We start from the raw sequence: 16,215 nt of genomic DNA on the forward strand, positions 1-16,215 counted from the left end.
CCCTACACTTTGCCACAGCAACTACTCTGTTGGTTTCAGATAGAAATGTTTGTGTTAACCCACCACTTGCCCTAAAAAAACCCTTTTGCTCTGCACCTTGGTGAGTTTAGAGGTACAAGCACAGTTTTATCAGGCTTTGTGCATGATTTTGACTATAGGTGATCAGTACGATCTTCCAGTTTGAGATTTGTGGGATGCAAAACAGTTGAATGCTTGGGGTGAGGCTGATTCCCATGGATGATTGTTTATAGTTTCTTAGCATTTAATTTTGAAAGCAGTGATAGGTTTCCTGTTCCTCTTGGGTGAAAGGAAGTGCTGCTGGAACCACAGACCTCCCGAGGGCTACAGGGAAGTATGGCAAAGTTATCTGTCTGCTCCCTTTGCTCATAAGACTTCCATATATCCTGCTGGCCCTGAATGCGCCAATGTAATGCCAGAGGCAAGTTTGTGGTGGCAAGGAGGGTTACACTGCAGTAACTCCCTGTCTCTGCCTTGTGCTTTGGTTTTGTTGCCCTGTTTGTATTTTGCTTCACACATTTTCAGAGTTCACAGAGGAATGGAACAGAAAGGCTGGAATTAGTCCTCAGTGTTCAGAAAGCATTTCAAAGATGCCAACACATGACTGCTATTGCCATTGTAAAATGCATCTTCCACCTCTACCATGCATGATATAATCAACACATGCTTGTTCTGAGGGCAATCCTACCAGCACTTGGCTCTCTCAGGTGGCAGTGCAGAGTACTGCTGCCCTGCTGGGCCTGCTTACTAAGCCATCCCTTTTTACATCTGACTCATGCATTTTATGGTGGCTGAATAATTAGCCTCTGAAGGTAAAATGGTTCCAGCCTATGTACGGCAGAGATTCCTTACTTTAAATTAACATTAAATGTTGCATGCATGAATCCTGCATAGATTGGAAAGGGAAGGGTGGGGTTGTTTTGTGGCATCCAGTTCCCACATCAGATGATAGGAAACGAATAAACAAGTAAGTGCCAGGAACTGGGTTTTCACAGGCTGGCTAGAAGTGCAGTGGAAGATCTTCAATATAGGAGAACTGTGGCTGCAGACATGACTTGGGCTCAATAATGAAGACAGTGGGATATTTACTTGAGTGAGCTTGAAAGGCTCAGACTGAGATAGATTTGCTGTTTCTGGCAGAAATAGATTCCCCAGGAGAATTTAGTCATTTGAAGATATCTGCCAGCAGATTCAGACAGGTGCTATCTTAGCTTAGAGAACTCTTTTTCACCTGATCTCTCTTGTTACAAATGTCACTTACTTCAAGTAGGAAAACAGAAGATCTGCGAAATGAGCAAACAGCCAGTTCAAATAACTAGTTACCTACTGCTCAAGATGACAGTAAATACTTCATTGAAAATCTTAGGATCCATGCAGAAAACTGAGCTCACTGTGCTGGCTTAAGAAAAGATGCTGGTGCATCTGGCACAGGGGCTGTATCTGGCCACATTCCTTCCCAATTTGCTGATGTGCTTAGGTAAATACCTAACAGTGAGCAGCTGGGTAGTTCCTGTGGCTTTTGGAGACTTACAGGTAGATCCTGCAGGAACATCTAAAGTCCTGCATAGGTCAGAGCACAATATCCCATTGTCCATGCTGAACTTTGCAGAAGTTACTCTGTTGCTGAATCAAGATGATTTATTTCCCTTATAAAGTTACTCAAATATGAACTGAGAAGGTCTGTGATCATCTGAGGGGAATTCAACACAGTCCACTGCTGGCACTGACTCTGACAGAAGATAAACAAATATAATTTCATACCTTGTTCTTTCCCATGCTGGAAAATGTGCTGAAAAATTTTATTGCATTCCCTTTCTCACTTTCCCAGCCCCGCTCCCTTTTCTTCCTCTCCCTTGCCTGATACTAAACCCAGTTTTAATGAAGATGCTTCTGCCAGTAAAATGGTGGCTATATTTGTTTAATGAGCCTGTTCCAATGTGTTGTTTAATTGCTCCATTATTTCCTTTGTCAGCACTCTGGATAACAAACTTATTGGTATTTGACTAATTTTTCATGCTTGAATTAAAATATATCGGTAAATACAATGTCAGCTGCAAAAAGGAACTACCAGCAAACTATAGGGATTTAAGGACGTCCTTTTTTTTCCTGTCTCCCTAAACAGTAATTACTGAGGTAAATGAAACTTCTGGGAACTGTTATTTCAAATTGAATTTTAACTGCTTGCTTCCTGGAAGGGAAGACATCAAGCTTACTGTCTGAGTGAAGCATTACCAAGAATAAGTATGGAGATACTTGGTGAAGGACTTACAGGGAAGGCAGACAGTGGGATGTTTATGCTCAGTGTTATGCCCTTCATATTTAGGTAACAAAAAATGAAGTAACTCAAGTGACTGCTACCAATGTAATGTTTTTATCTGGGACAGGTTCGTCTCCTTCCCTGATGAGATATACTCAAGAGGCGTTTCAGGTCCATTTTCTTATTTTCCTTTCCAAAGAGGGAGGGGCTTATAGCATGATCACTTGGAAATCAGAGCACAAGGCTCCAAGAGTAAAATATGCTGCAGTCCCTATGGTGGCTGCTGTAAGGGCAGGACTAGACCTGGCTCCTATAGTACGGCTTCCTCTGCAGCCTGCGTCCACCTCTCCTGTTCCTCAGGGAAAGGAAGGGAAGGGAACAGAGAGAGGAGAGAGGAGAGGGGAATGGAGGGGAGAGGAGATGAGAAAAGAGAGGGAAAAGGAAAGTCCGATTAAATTCCACACTGGGCTTTTCACTACACCTGAAATGAGTGGTTGGGTAAGCAGGTAAGGGTAGAGTGGTGACCCATAGTGATATCAAACCCAGCAACTGTACTCAGAGAATGAGCGGGTAAAAGCAGGTGAAAGCTCTGTTGTCTTTTTGCAAGAAGATACTTTCAAGGAGAACTGATTCTGAAATTACCTCAGGCAACAAAGACAGTTTCCATATCCTTTTAAGCTACAGAAGACAGAATGCGTTGCTGTGCAAGCCCAGGCTTCTATAACCCCTTGAGACATCCTGTCACTGATTACTATAGAGCATCAGAAAGCCATTGGAAAGCTACCTGGGACTGTAACTCAATCTCATTATAAAACCTGTGATTGCTGCATGACAACATCCTTTCTAGCTCACTGCATTTAAGCACAGGGCAGCAAAAGGCGAGATGAGAGCAAGTCACTGAAAGTCCTACTGCCACAATAAGCATAGTCAGGAACAGAGGAGAGGTGGGGATCTCAGGACTCTCTGAGACACATAAACAGAGGGGTTTAAGTTAAGATATGGTTAATAAGGTACAGCTGCCACTTGGGGACTGTGCTCTTGCATCAGATATTCAGGCGCTTTCATCATAGTTGTTCGGACAAGAAGACTGGAATTCAAACCTCTAAACTGATGCAACAGTGCTTATGGAGCTGGCAGCAAGGGATTAGTTACCTCTGTGATGGAAAGGAGTGAAAGGAAAAACTAAACATACAGTTTATGTTCTGAATTAGAATACAAAGGAGACCTTCAAAATAAACGGTGCTGCAGAAAAAAAAAAGTGTGAGATAGATGAAATTTTATCCTCTGTCAAAATAATAAACAGATCTTTAAAAAAAAGGATAAAATCTGGAAAGAGCTAGTACTTTACTAAGGCATCTACATGGGGAAAGGCTCCATGGAAAAAGCCTTAGGAATCCCTTGCAGCACAGGATAGGAGATTTTGGAGCATGGCAAGACTCAGCTTTCCAAGATAAGTCTCCAAGAGTCTATATGATTTTGTATGTCTATGTTCAGACGTTCTATCTGCTGAACATCTCTTTTGATTATTGCATATGGAAACATGGGATCAAAATACCTACCTTCTTTTAAATGTAATATGATGAATTTCTGGGCAGGCAATGTTACATCACTGTTCACATACTTAAGAGAGAAAATCTCTAGATCTCAGTTCCTGCTTCAAGCCATGGTTACATGTTTGTAATTAATGGATTGTTTAATATAATTATTTAAGTGTGCATTGAGTAAATGCCAGAACATAGCTGTGTATTCAAATCACCAAACAACAGAATGATGCTATTTCTAGCTAAGCATCTTAAATTCTTTTCCATGTAGTGGTACAACAGACTACACTGTTCCCATCTGCCCCCATCCTGAGAGCTTTTTATAGGGCTAGTTCTTACCTTTTGGGCAGGTGCAACCACTGCAGCTGTGTAATGAAAGGTATTTTCCTTCTGCTTTATCCAAGAATCAGTCAAGGGGAGAACAGCAGCCTTTTGCTGGCAAAACAAACATGGCAGAGCAGCAGCCATTTACAAAGATCTGTCTCTTCCAGAGAGAGCAGGGTACTTTGCGGCCAAGCAGGCAGGCACTGCTGGATTACTCTGTGATGAGTTCTTGCAGGAATACTGGAAGTGGAGAGTTACTCATTGACTGAAATTTTGTTTGAATATTCTTTGAATAGTTTGAATATTGTAGAAACTGGTAAAAATTTTGTGCTGTTCATAGATGTATTGAGTCTGTTAGCTGTCTTAGGAACTATTTACAAAATGTAGACTTTTATGTGTTAATAATAATTCTTTTAAAGTAGTAATCAAGAACAATAGGCATGAACTCTGTAGAGTGATTGAAGTGACTTAACTTTTCAAGTCTGTAGGATCAGGGCTTCAGGTATGTAGAGAGGAAAAAAATGAATACTTCAAATGGGCAGCAGGTGCATTTATTTGACTGATACACAGTGAAACATTTGCTTCACTAGTTACCAGGCTTAGGTGGATCTTGGGTGTATTTGTTTGTGCAGGCACCTGTGTCCCTGTGTATGTGTTGCACAACAAATACTCACTGTACTGATTACCAAGTTTCATTCATGCTTGAAACAGGAATTACAGGATTGCAGGGAAATTATATGCTAAATTATAATGAATAGGTTAGAGTATATAGTCGTTTAAATATTATTAAATAAACTGAATAAAGTCCTAGAGAGAATGTGAACAAATGTAAAAGCTTTGTAAAACATGCTATTAAGAGAGGTTGAGAGAACGGGGTTTGTTTAAACTGTGAGAAAGAAGACTGTGAAACAGCCACAGTTTGTCCATTTAGCAAGACTATTATAAAAAGGTGATCAATATTTTTCTGTTCTGGGTGGGAAAAGAACAAAAAATAATAACTTTTTTTTGCAGAGAGAGCTTGAAGTGAACAGTAGGAGATACTTCTAACTGGGTGTGGTTAACTGAAAATTTTCACAGCTAAGTTAGTTTTTGAGAGTAGATTGGACAAACATCTGTCAAATATAATGTTGGTTGTACCTGCATTTAGACTGTACAGGCACTTAGACTGTACAGGTCTCTGTGAAGTCCCCATTGCTGTGATACCAGCCTAGCCTGAGCTTAGTAGAATGTAAAGACTTGGCAAAAATCAGAAAGGAGTGAGATGTTGTGACTAAATGAAACAGGATAAAACAGTGTGGATTAATGAGATGTAGATCAAGCCAAATTTGCTGTATCATATTCTTTCCAAATACAACTAGTTTTCTTGAGAAAAACAATTTACTAGATCTCATTTATTTGGTATTCAACATAGTGTTTGTATGATGCCTTGAAGAAAATTATTAACTGAACTGAAGAAGATTGATTGTGTAGAACTGCTCAGGAGTTTGAGACACTGGTTGAAAGAGAAAGAGAGAAACATTGAAGGGGGGGGTTACTAGTAAAGTTCCCCACTTGAGACAAGTCTTAGTAATTCTGTTAACAGCTTTGATATAAAAAGAAGTCAAGTACTGATTGAATGCAATGATATTCATTTTGCAAAGTACAAAGTCATTGCACTTAGGGACTAATAAAAACAATTTTTGCTCTAAACTGGGAGATAATTAGTTGAAAATGTTTAAAGGATGACTGCATGTAGAGAGAAAGAGATGGTAGTAAATCAGTAAATGAGATCTTGGAATGTGCCAGTGAAGTATTTGGTAGCTGTTAGGAAGAATTAATGTTTTTGTCATCTCTAACTTCAGCTGAAATGCCATCAGCAATTCTGGTCACATATATGCAAGAAGGGTAAGGGCACAAGTGTAGAAGGGGACTGCTAGCACAATCAGGGGAGCAGAGAGACGTAGGAGTAGACTTGAAAAAAGTTTACTCAGTCCAGCCAAAAGAAGGCTGAAAAGGAATTCTGTAACTCAACGTGGGGAGTGAAAGAGCTACTTACGTGCTAGAATACCTGGAATAAGAACAAATGGATATAAAATAATTTTATTAAATAGGAAATTAAAAGGGAATTCCTAACCATTGGATAGGTTAACAAGCAGCTTCCCAATTATAATGATAGAGGTAAAAAGCCAAATCCTAATTGCTTTTAAAATGGAGCTTGGTAAATTCATGCCCGAAGATGTATGATTTGGTATCAATGATAAAGAGGGCACCTGCCTTGCAAGCTCGTGCTTTCTTGCCTCCCCGTCCTCCAGCAAAAAACATACAGGTCTTTTGTTTTCACATGCTGCTGTGGTAGCTGGGGACATGAGAACTGCCATCCTGGATCAGATCTCCAGTTCATTTCATTTGATAATTTGATTTTGGCAACACAGCAAGCCAAAGCTTCAGAGAAAGTGCAAAACTGCTAAAGAAGGCATGTGATCTAGCATGCCCCTGGGGGATTTTCCTCCTCCTCAGCACACAGAGACTGGTGGGTGTCCTGAAGCATGAGAATTTCTACCCTTTTAGAATTTTATATATGAATTTACCTGATGTGTGTATGGATGTTCTCATTGTCCTGACAAACATGGAAACTATTCTGGATTCTGCTGAAATCGTCACCTCAATATAATCTGAATTGACTAAGTGTAATGGGTGAATTTTCAGCTTCTCATTTCGTGGACTGCCACTTTGCTCCTTCATTAGAAGGGAGCATATATAGCACATCTTCTTTCCACTTGATGCAGATCATGGCCACTTAATGTCTTTTTAGTAGAACTCCAACTAGTTCTACTACTTCTATGCTTCTTTCATCTAGAAGGTTTACCATTCATTCAATATAATCTATCTTGCCTTTCTTGGAATGCCCTTTTGCTGTTCTGTAGTTTTTGAAGTGATACAGCCAAAGATGAACACTGAGGAGTTGCTATTCAGCCCATTGGAACACCCCCCACCCCACCCTCCAACTATTTTCTGCTTTGATATATCCTTTCTGTGTATCGACTTTTTTGATACTGTGTTTGATACCAGTAGTTCTTTGGTATTTTTTTGTAACCTGTAATTGAAAGAGATATTAAGTCCTAAATGAGAATAATGAAGAGTGACAAGTGAGGTATATAAAATCCAAGAAGAATTTCCACATATCACTTATACTGAGTGCCATGTCTAAAGTGAACATGTTTATTCCATAAAATATTTATTTTGGCTATTTTTAAAAAAGAGGATGATTGTGTAGCATAGTACAGTTTTTTTACTGGTCATCTATCAGAGCTGTTCTTCTGCACAACATGCTTGTGCACATGGGAAAGACCCAGGGCAAGTGATTCTCTTTAATATTGATTGACATCTCTATACTTTCATTTAAGTTTTTTGCTTCACTTGAAAGGTAAACAGAATACCGATAAAAATGCTGATTTAAGTAATTTTCAGGGAAAAAATGCTAGAAAAGGCCACAGGTCCACCACCTGAAACAGTAAAGCTTCACATGATGCTCAGGCTGAGTCTGTACTATCCAAAAGGGGAACTTGAGGAAAAAGCCAGAGTTGTTGAAAATATTTCTGTTTAGGACCACTAGATGTCAGACAGAACAAAGAATTCACACTGCCTGATTTGTGGTGAATTTCATCCTGGTGTAAGGCATGAATCCCCTTGAGGAAGGGAGGAGGAAACAAGCTCACAGTCCTTGGACTGGCTTTCTCTGCAGGGCTGTATGGCACATCTACTGCTCAAGGTTTCTCTGAACTTCTCCGTTTGGTGAGCCTCTGCCCTTATGAAGGTTGAAATTAGATATTGTATGGACAGTGCATCTTCTGGACAAAAGCAGTCTGCTGAAAAAGCTTTAAACCTCACCAACTTAGTGCAGCTTTAGATCCAAAATTTCTAGCACATTGGAGCTAACAAATTCCGTGCTGCTCCTTGAGTCAGCTGATTTCATGTCTTGAGGATAGATGACCACTGCGCATTCTCCGAGAGGGACTTCAGAAAGCCCTCTTGCTTAACAATGACTGTACAAAAAATGCCAGTCCTAGCTCCAGAGAGCACGAGGCAGGAGGGAAAACTGAGTAAAGAAGGAAACAGATTAAAAGAGTTAAAAATCAAATGAACAGAGGTGCTATCCTTTACAGTTTGCTATAAATGTGTGCTTCGTTCAGTGATGTCAGCTGAAGGAATGTTTAATCTTGGCAAAACTAGCTAATCAGGCAAATGAATGATGACCCCATGATTGGGTTATTACTGTTCACAGTCCTGACCTGTTAAGGGGAGGAAATAATGAGTCTCATATTCCCTCACGCTTGGCATGCTAGTTAAAATAGAGACATCGCATTATATCTGGAGCCCTCAGGATTTTACTACTAATGATATTTGTGTCAGTCATGAATTCTCCCAAATAAATGCATTAGAGGGATTCTAAATCAACTCGTAAGTCTGATTTGCTATATGGTACAAACCTTCTGCATACTTTTTTCCAGAACTGCTTTTCAACACAATAAAAACTTACAATACTCAGTACCTTGTAGGAGAGAGAAAAAACTTAGCAACTTCATAGTACGCTGTTTCTGAATATCCTTATGCTGGGTTTCCTAAGTGACTTTCTTTTAGTAACATGATTTCATAGATTTGCTAGCCAAAGATGAAAATCCATTAAAAAATTGTACAAAAACATTTTACATAATATTTTATTAACAAATTAATAATTGAATTTATTCAGATTAAAATAATAATTTGTATTAACAAATGAAAAGTAATTCCTTTTTTTTTGACTTAAATTTTAAACTGAGCTCTTCAGTGATTGAATCTGACAGCACTTTCATTAACAGACACTGAATTACTGTACCAAATTGCTGTCTTTATCTCCAATCAAAGGAGTGGGATGAATCTGGAAAAAAGTCTGTTTCTGGAGTCTTTTTTTTCACAGTCCCAATAATTCCCTAAGTTCTTTGAAAGGATATTGCATAAAGTGGCAGAAACACCTGAATAACAAAAGCAGTATTTCAGGAAAATACATGTAGATGACCTGAAGTCTCTGTGCTTCAGACTTTGAGTTTTCTCTACATGAGTGGATTGGCTGGAAAGAAATGGAGCGCAGCTCTACAGCTTTGTATCGACACTTACCAGGCCACTCCAAAAGGGGGTTGGATGTGTTGAAATTGATTAAGGAACAGAAAAACAAGAGATGAGAAGATATGACATTTTGTTCACTATTTCTCTTGGCCTTCCTTGCATTGCCCAAACTACAAAATGGTACTTACTGGAAGATCTAGGAAGCAGGTCTTTCTGCTCCAAGTCTAGAAGAGAGGTCTGTGCCTAAGGAGGTCATGACACTTTTGTAAAAGGAAACAAAGGAACTTTGTAACATGCTGCAAAGGAAGATTATACACATAAGCACACACAGTGTGAAAGTAGAAAATTGTTCTTCCTGAGAGATATTAACAATCAATTTGCAGCTTCAGGGTAACAACTTGATTCAAGATGCAGAATTTGAAGGCATGAGTCAGTAAAGTGGGAAGCTGCAGAAGGAATTACTGGTGCCATAGGTTACCTACCAGCAGATTGCAGAATGGGCAATGTTGTGTTGCCCAAATGCCTGCTGTTGTGGGACAGGTGGAAAAAGTAAACACATTAGAAATGTCCTGCTAGGTCAGACCAATGCTCTGTTAAACTCAGTATTTTCTCACTGCCCTGCAGTGGAGACACTATTTAGTGAAAGCATGTGAGCTGGCCACTTCTGTGACTTCCTTAACTTCCAAAGCTGTTGTAGTAATGATGCTGGAGGATTTGTCCTTCCTTATTCCTTTTGCTGTCTGCTTTTAGGCCTGTTCATGAATGTATTTAATCACATTTTGAACCTGTTAATACTGTTGCCTCCACTGTGATACTGTCTGCCTGCACATCCTGTGATAGCCAAGTTCCAAAGTTCACTATCCACTTTGTAAAGATGTACTCTCTTCTAGCTAGTTTAAACCGCCTATTTTAAAATGCTTTTCCAGGAGTGTCATCAAGTTCTCCCTGTGTCTAGTGGTGTTGGACATGGTGAATAGCGGTTCTACATTTACCTAATGCGTTGCCTTGTTGATTTTGTTATTATTCATCATAAAGCTGCTTCAAGTAAGGAATCTCAGCCTTTTTGTATCACCTCATCAGGCAGCTGTTTTATTTCCATTCTCGTTTCTCTGTACCTCTCTTAACTCCATACATCCTCCTTGAAATGCAAAGACCTGGACTGTCTATAGGTCTTGAGGTGTGGTTACACCAAGGCCTTTACATAGCAGCAAAATTATGTCCTCTGTTGTTCTTGTTCTGACTATTGTTGCTGATGACACCCAGGATCTCGTTGCCTTTTTTTGGCCAGTGCATTGATCCAATGATTTCAGGAAACTGTCAGTGACAACCCTAATATAATTTTTCTTGGCTCATAACTGCCGGTGTTGAGTTTAGCATCATGCAGACATGGTTTAGATTTTTTTTCCATAGGAGTACTCCATTATATTTGTCTAAAGGGAAGCTTACCTGGCAGCCATTTACCCAGTCAATTTTGTGAGCTCCTTCTGGAATTTGGCATCATTGGCAAGGAATTTAACTACTTGAAAGAGCGTAATGTCATCTGCACACTTAAAGAGATTTCACTGCAAACTTCCTTCTCCAGGCATTGATACCAGTGTTCAATAAAACTAGTCCCAGCACCAATTTCTGTGAGGACTCACTTTGGACACTTCTTAATCCTGAGAAATATTAGTTAAGCCCTACCAGTTGTTTCTTATCTTTTAACAAGCTATAAGTCAATAAAGGACCTAACACTTATTTTCTGTATTAACCTTTTGTGTAGGACATTTTGAAAATTCAAATATATTGCATCCACTAGTTTCCCTACTAGAGCACTTACAGAAATCCAGCAGGTCCATGAGGCAGGTTTTCCCGTTACAGAAACTATGTCAGCTCCTTCCTGATACCCTGTTTGTCATGTGCTGAGTGGGTTTATGTTATTATCTTACCACAGCAGGACAGGAAGCCAGAATTTCTGCTCTGTAGTTCCCAGTATCTCCCCCAGCACCCCTTTACCATTCCAATACTGTCTTTCTTGTGTTCACAGCTGAGCTTATATCCGGAGAGTGCTTTACTCACCAGACTAAGGTATGCTGTGAAAAGTCATGAACTGAAAGGAATGAAAGAACAGACAAAGCCTGACTCTGTAGTTCATTGATTGTGGCTCTGAAATAGAATAGACATGATTTTAAAACTCTTTATATTTTTAGCATATATGATGCGTTTTTTGATAGTGGTGGAGTTTCACGGTGGTTGGTTGTTGCTAAACTGTGAAAGTCCTAGTGCAGTTTGACACAGATATTAATCAACATGAATTTTCTCAAATCAGTATTTGCTGGACTAGCTTTTGAGGGATGTTATTTTAGTAGGATTTGGTATTACAGACATAGGATTCAGTATTACAGACATCAAATGTTCAAAATCATGAGTTCAGCCCTATTAAGCCTGACTTAAATATAAGAATTTGGAACAGTTTTTCTTTGCTTTCTGGTCCTTTATATCACATCATATTTTCAGACAGCAGTGAGGGCTGGAAATGTATTTTAAGACAGTGTAAACAAAATTCTCCTAATTCTGATTCTAGGAGTTTGCAATACAATATTTAGTATTACAAGGCTTGGCAGCACTGCTGCTATGCAGAGGAAAAGCTCAGGCCCTGGCCAGATGCCACACAGCATTTGCTTCATGCAAACAGAGAGCACCTGGTGGATGTGGCCCTGGAAGATCTCACCTGAGTCACCTGAATTCTGAAGTAGTTCAGAGATTTTTGAGGCAAATCATGAGCCCCCCAGGAGGAAACACAAAGAAGAAAAGTGCAGGACTCATGCTTGCTTTGTACTCTGAGGTGCTCTGTAGCTTGTCAGCCAGTTACAACAGCTGAGTTGGGAAAGTGGCCTGGGCCAGACTCTGTCTTAGCAGAAAGAAAACTCTTTTGTTCTGTATGTTCTTCTTTTCATCAAATATATCCAATGCTCTTTGGCCACAGCTGACAGCCTGGATGATATTTTTTCAGGTTAGGTGTTAATCAAGGGTTCCTGTAGAAAGACTGTCATTTGGCCTGACTCTCAAGTCCCCTCAAAATATGTTACATCAAGGTACTGTCTGTATGCTTCAGTAGGGACGTTTGGCAGGTATAGATTCCAACTGTGAAATCTAGCATTTTCATAGCACCTTGGGGGGACATAATATTACCAGGAGAAAGCCCCTTCAAAGAGAAAGGATTGAGAAGAGAACTAAATAGCTGTGTGGAACTCCACTGTATTAGCAATTAGTGTTAGCAAATTAGCCCATACAACACCATTCCCCCAATATCTAAAAGAATGTTTCAGAAACTGCGGCACACATTTTCCCTTGCCTGAGAGATGCTCAGATAAAGTACACAAAAATGAACACACGCATAAAAGAATCAATATGAGAATGAAGGTGTTCATAGGTGAACCTCTTTAAGCTGTGCTAAACAGAGGACAAGATGAATATTGTTTATGTGAATAAACTAGATTATAATGATTATAATAACAATAACAACAACAATATCATTCTGCAGTGGAGGCAAACGTTAAGTGCTCGAGTTAAGGTTAAGTTGTGCTCAACTGTCACAGGATTTAACTTAATTTTTTCAATTGGGGGGAAAATGTTACTTGTAAAAAACATTTGCCACGCGATGGCAGCATAATCCAATGAGACAAGAATTTCAACTGTCATTGCTGGGAAACATTTGCAGTTTTTAGGAGGCTGATTGTTTCGGAGGCACAGTACATCTGAAAATGAAGTGTTGGCAGCATCTGAATAGCTCTTTTGCACTGCGGAGGCTAAGTGGCACAGTGGATTAGTACCATAGTCTTTTTCTTCTGCAGACTCAGCCTTACATCCTGGCTTAGCCTGTAAATGAATGCAAGCTGGGTGGTCTCATTCCAGTCCCTATTTGTGCATATCACAAAACCACCAGGCAATTTGGCACGGCCAGGAGTTGCTGCCTGGGAGAGGAGCAGGATTCAAATAGGAGAGGAACTGCAGGTCACGAAGAAGGTGAACCAGCAGATCTGTGAAGGGAGGTTTGTGCAGTACCTACCTAGACCAAATGGCAGTCACCATCTGTCACCAGTACTAATTTTATTCTGAATAGATTTGCACTGTAGTTTATTCCCTGTTCATGAAATCCAAGTCAGATCTTTATTTTATCCTTCTCCCTATTGCTAATCATGGTAGTTTTGGCCAGTGAAAGGAGCCAGCAAACACAACAGGATTTGGCTTGGTTTTATCTACACTTACGATGAACAAAATCACTTAAGTTTTGTTTTGAAGAGAAGGTAGTATAAATTCTTAAATACACCCTAATTATCTACAGCACAGGAGGTGATAAAGGCATGATGCACTTGGGGCAAATCCTCAGGGTTTGGATGGTGCATGAGACATGACCCAGGTGTGTGTGTGTCAGCTTAATTGTAGGGGCTCTTCACAATCTTGATTCCTCTGGAAACAACCCTGGTTCTAGGGCAATGCTATTGTCCCTGTTATATTGGTCAGGTACCAAAACTCAGAAAGGCAGAGTCATGTCTACATTTATGAAGAAGACCAGGAATAATACTGAGACCTGAATCTGGGTTTGTGAAGACCTGCTGCAGTAGAGTTCTTGGAGGAGTAGCTGTATAAATGAAGGGTAGAGCCAGGAGAGAAAGTAGGGTAGGTGGAGAAAGGAATATGGTACTCCAGAAAATGGGAAACTGTCTAAGGCATTGAAAAAAACCCTATGATACAGAAAATGAACACAAGTTTAGGAACAAGAGTAAAAGTAACAATATTGGAAATACATCAGGAAAAACTCTTAAAAGCCAATAGTGCAATGAAGAAAAAATGTAAGCAATCAGGAGAAGCAAAAACTGTGCAATGTCTGGAGAAAAGAAGTTGTAAAGAGCAAAGAAAAAGCATTTGTATAAAAATATACTGCTGAAAAATGCAGTTTTGAGGGAAGTAGTGGTGAAGATATGCCAAGTTCTGTAAATTCAATTGGCTTAACAGTGAGCAGCTATTATAGAAAAGCTGAAATACTTAATTTTGTTATTTTCCCAGGAAAATTGTCAGATGTTTTGTTTCCAAGTTACAGTTCATTTAATAGCTGAATTAGTTTTAATTTAAAATAGAGTAAAATTGATCCAGAAGTGAGATAGGATGTTTCAAAAAGTGGAGAATGAAACATTTCATTATACCTGAAAGAGACTGTTCTTTTTTTAAGAAAGAAAAATATGTTTCATGATGTCCTGGAAGAATTATTCTCCCCAGTTTTTCAGTTCTTTCACTGAAGTGAAAAATCAATTATTAGTGCAGCCCTAGTTGTGTAATGAGGCATGTTGAAGCAAAGCTTTGGGTAGAGATGCAAATGCTCCTGCTCTAAAATTCTAAAATTTTGGAATTTTAGGTACTTCTGGGGATCATAGAGACATCTGAGAAGCCAGGTGGGGGAAGAAGTGAATGGGAAGGGCTCACCATGCAGGATTATATCATCTGTCTACAACTTTCTGTTATCAGCAGAAATCTTGCTGCCACACAGACGTTGCAAGTCTGTTTTTTTGGTTTGGCATGGAGTCGTACAAGCCTTTTTCCATCTTGCAAAAGTCTTTCTCCATTTTACTTCATGCTTCCAGGGTAAGCTGATCTCTTTAAGAAGATGTCTCAGAAATCCAGACAGGGAGTGATCTAACAGTTCATCTCAGATTTTTTACCCTATTCTGGGAAACGGTTGATTCACTGGAAACAAGTTGATCATATACTGTTGATCGCAACTAGCACACTGTTGATCACACTAGAAGCACACTACACTCTTCTGTACCATTTCCATTGTAACTTTATTAAACAATGGGTGTGTTACAAGGTTAGTTGAAAAAAAATGCCCTAAATTTCTTATCAGTTGTGCCTGCATTGGAACACAAATGTCACTTGTACAAATTCAGTACTTCAGAAAGGAAGACAGAAATACTTTCCTGTGCCAGTAGTTCATTTTCCACATGCATGATCACTTTGCTTTATCCTGGCCACACACTGTTACAGAGACATAAATTCTTGCCTAAGAATGGCATGGCTGTTTCATATCCCAACTTCCAAATGAAAACATTGCTGAAAAGTTATGGAATACGGATCTTTGTTCTGCATGGGGGCACAGAAGAGTAAGCAAGACCACTGTGCCACTAGTATCTGCAAGTGATACACTAACGCTCTTTCTTTAGCTCTTCCCATCATGACAGTAGGTCTAGAAACACAAAGGTACTTACCTGAATTGAGTGAAAAATGTGTAGGTAACTAGAAAAAAAATTGAGAAAAGTTATGCTCATGCACTTCAGAACACCATGTCTTCTCTGAATTATTTTTTTTTTTACCAAACTGTTTGCATTATATATTGTTTTCACTTAAAAGTCCACAGACAAATTTATAGAGGTCATTGTCCAGTGATTTTTTGGTGTATGTTCAAGAAGGCAGGTTTTCTCCCTGCTGCCTCCATCTACTCCAACCAGCACAACTTTCCAGATGCAAGTGGTTCAGGTCATGCCTTTTATACCTCCCCGGTCCTTCTGACAAGACCTTCAGTTCCATGTCCACAAAGGAACATGGCAGGTGCCTTCACAGATCCAATAATTCCAGACAGTTCTGAGTCTCCTGGAAGAAAGTGGTATATCTCAGGAGGCACATGCTACAGTAAGAGCCAAAGGGAAATGCCTGTTAGGTTTCCAGAGAGGCAACACACCTTGCCCTTTGTAAAGGGCCTTATGATTTACAGCAACCACACCTCCAGCCAGTGCAAGTCCTCCTTATCCTTCACACCTAATCTCAACTGTTCTCATTGCTGACTCATTCTAGACCTGTTAATAGCCTGCTACCTGAAGTTGTTGCTGAATCAACCCTGACACCATCACAAACCACTTTTGTGAGAAAAACAGTAGATTGTCTAAGATGGCTGTAATGTTAAATGCTGTAATACCCCAGTCAATGGGGGTTTTGGACCATCTAATTATACATCCAAAATGAACT

This window comes from Phalacrocorax aristotelis, chromosome Z (genome assembly GCF_949628215.1).
Source record: "Phalacrocorax aristotelis chromosome Z, bGulAri2.1, whole genome shotgun sequence".
Lineage (NCBI taxonomy): Eukaryota > Metazoa > Chordata > Aves > Suliformes > Phalacrocoracidae > Phalacrocorax > Phalacrocorax aristotelis.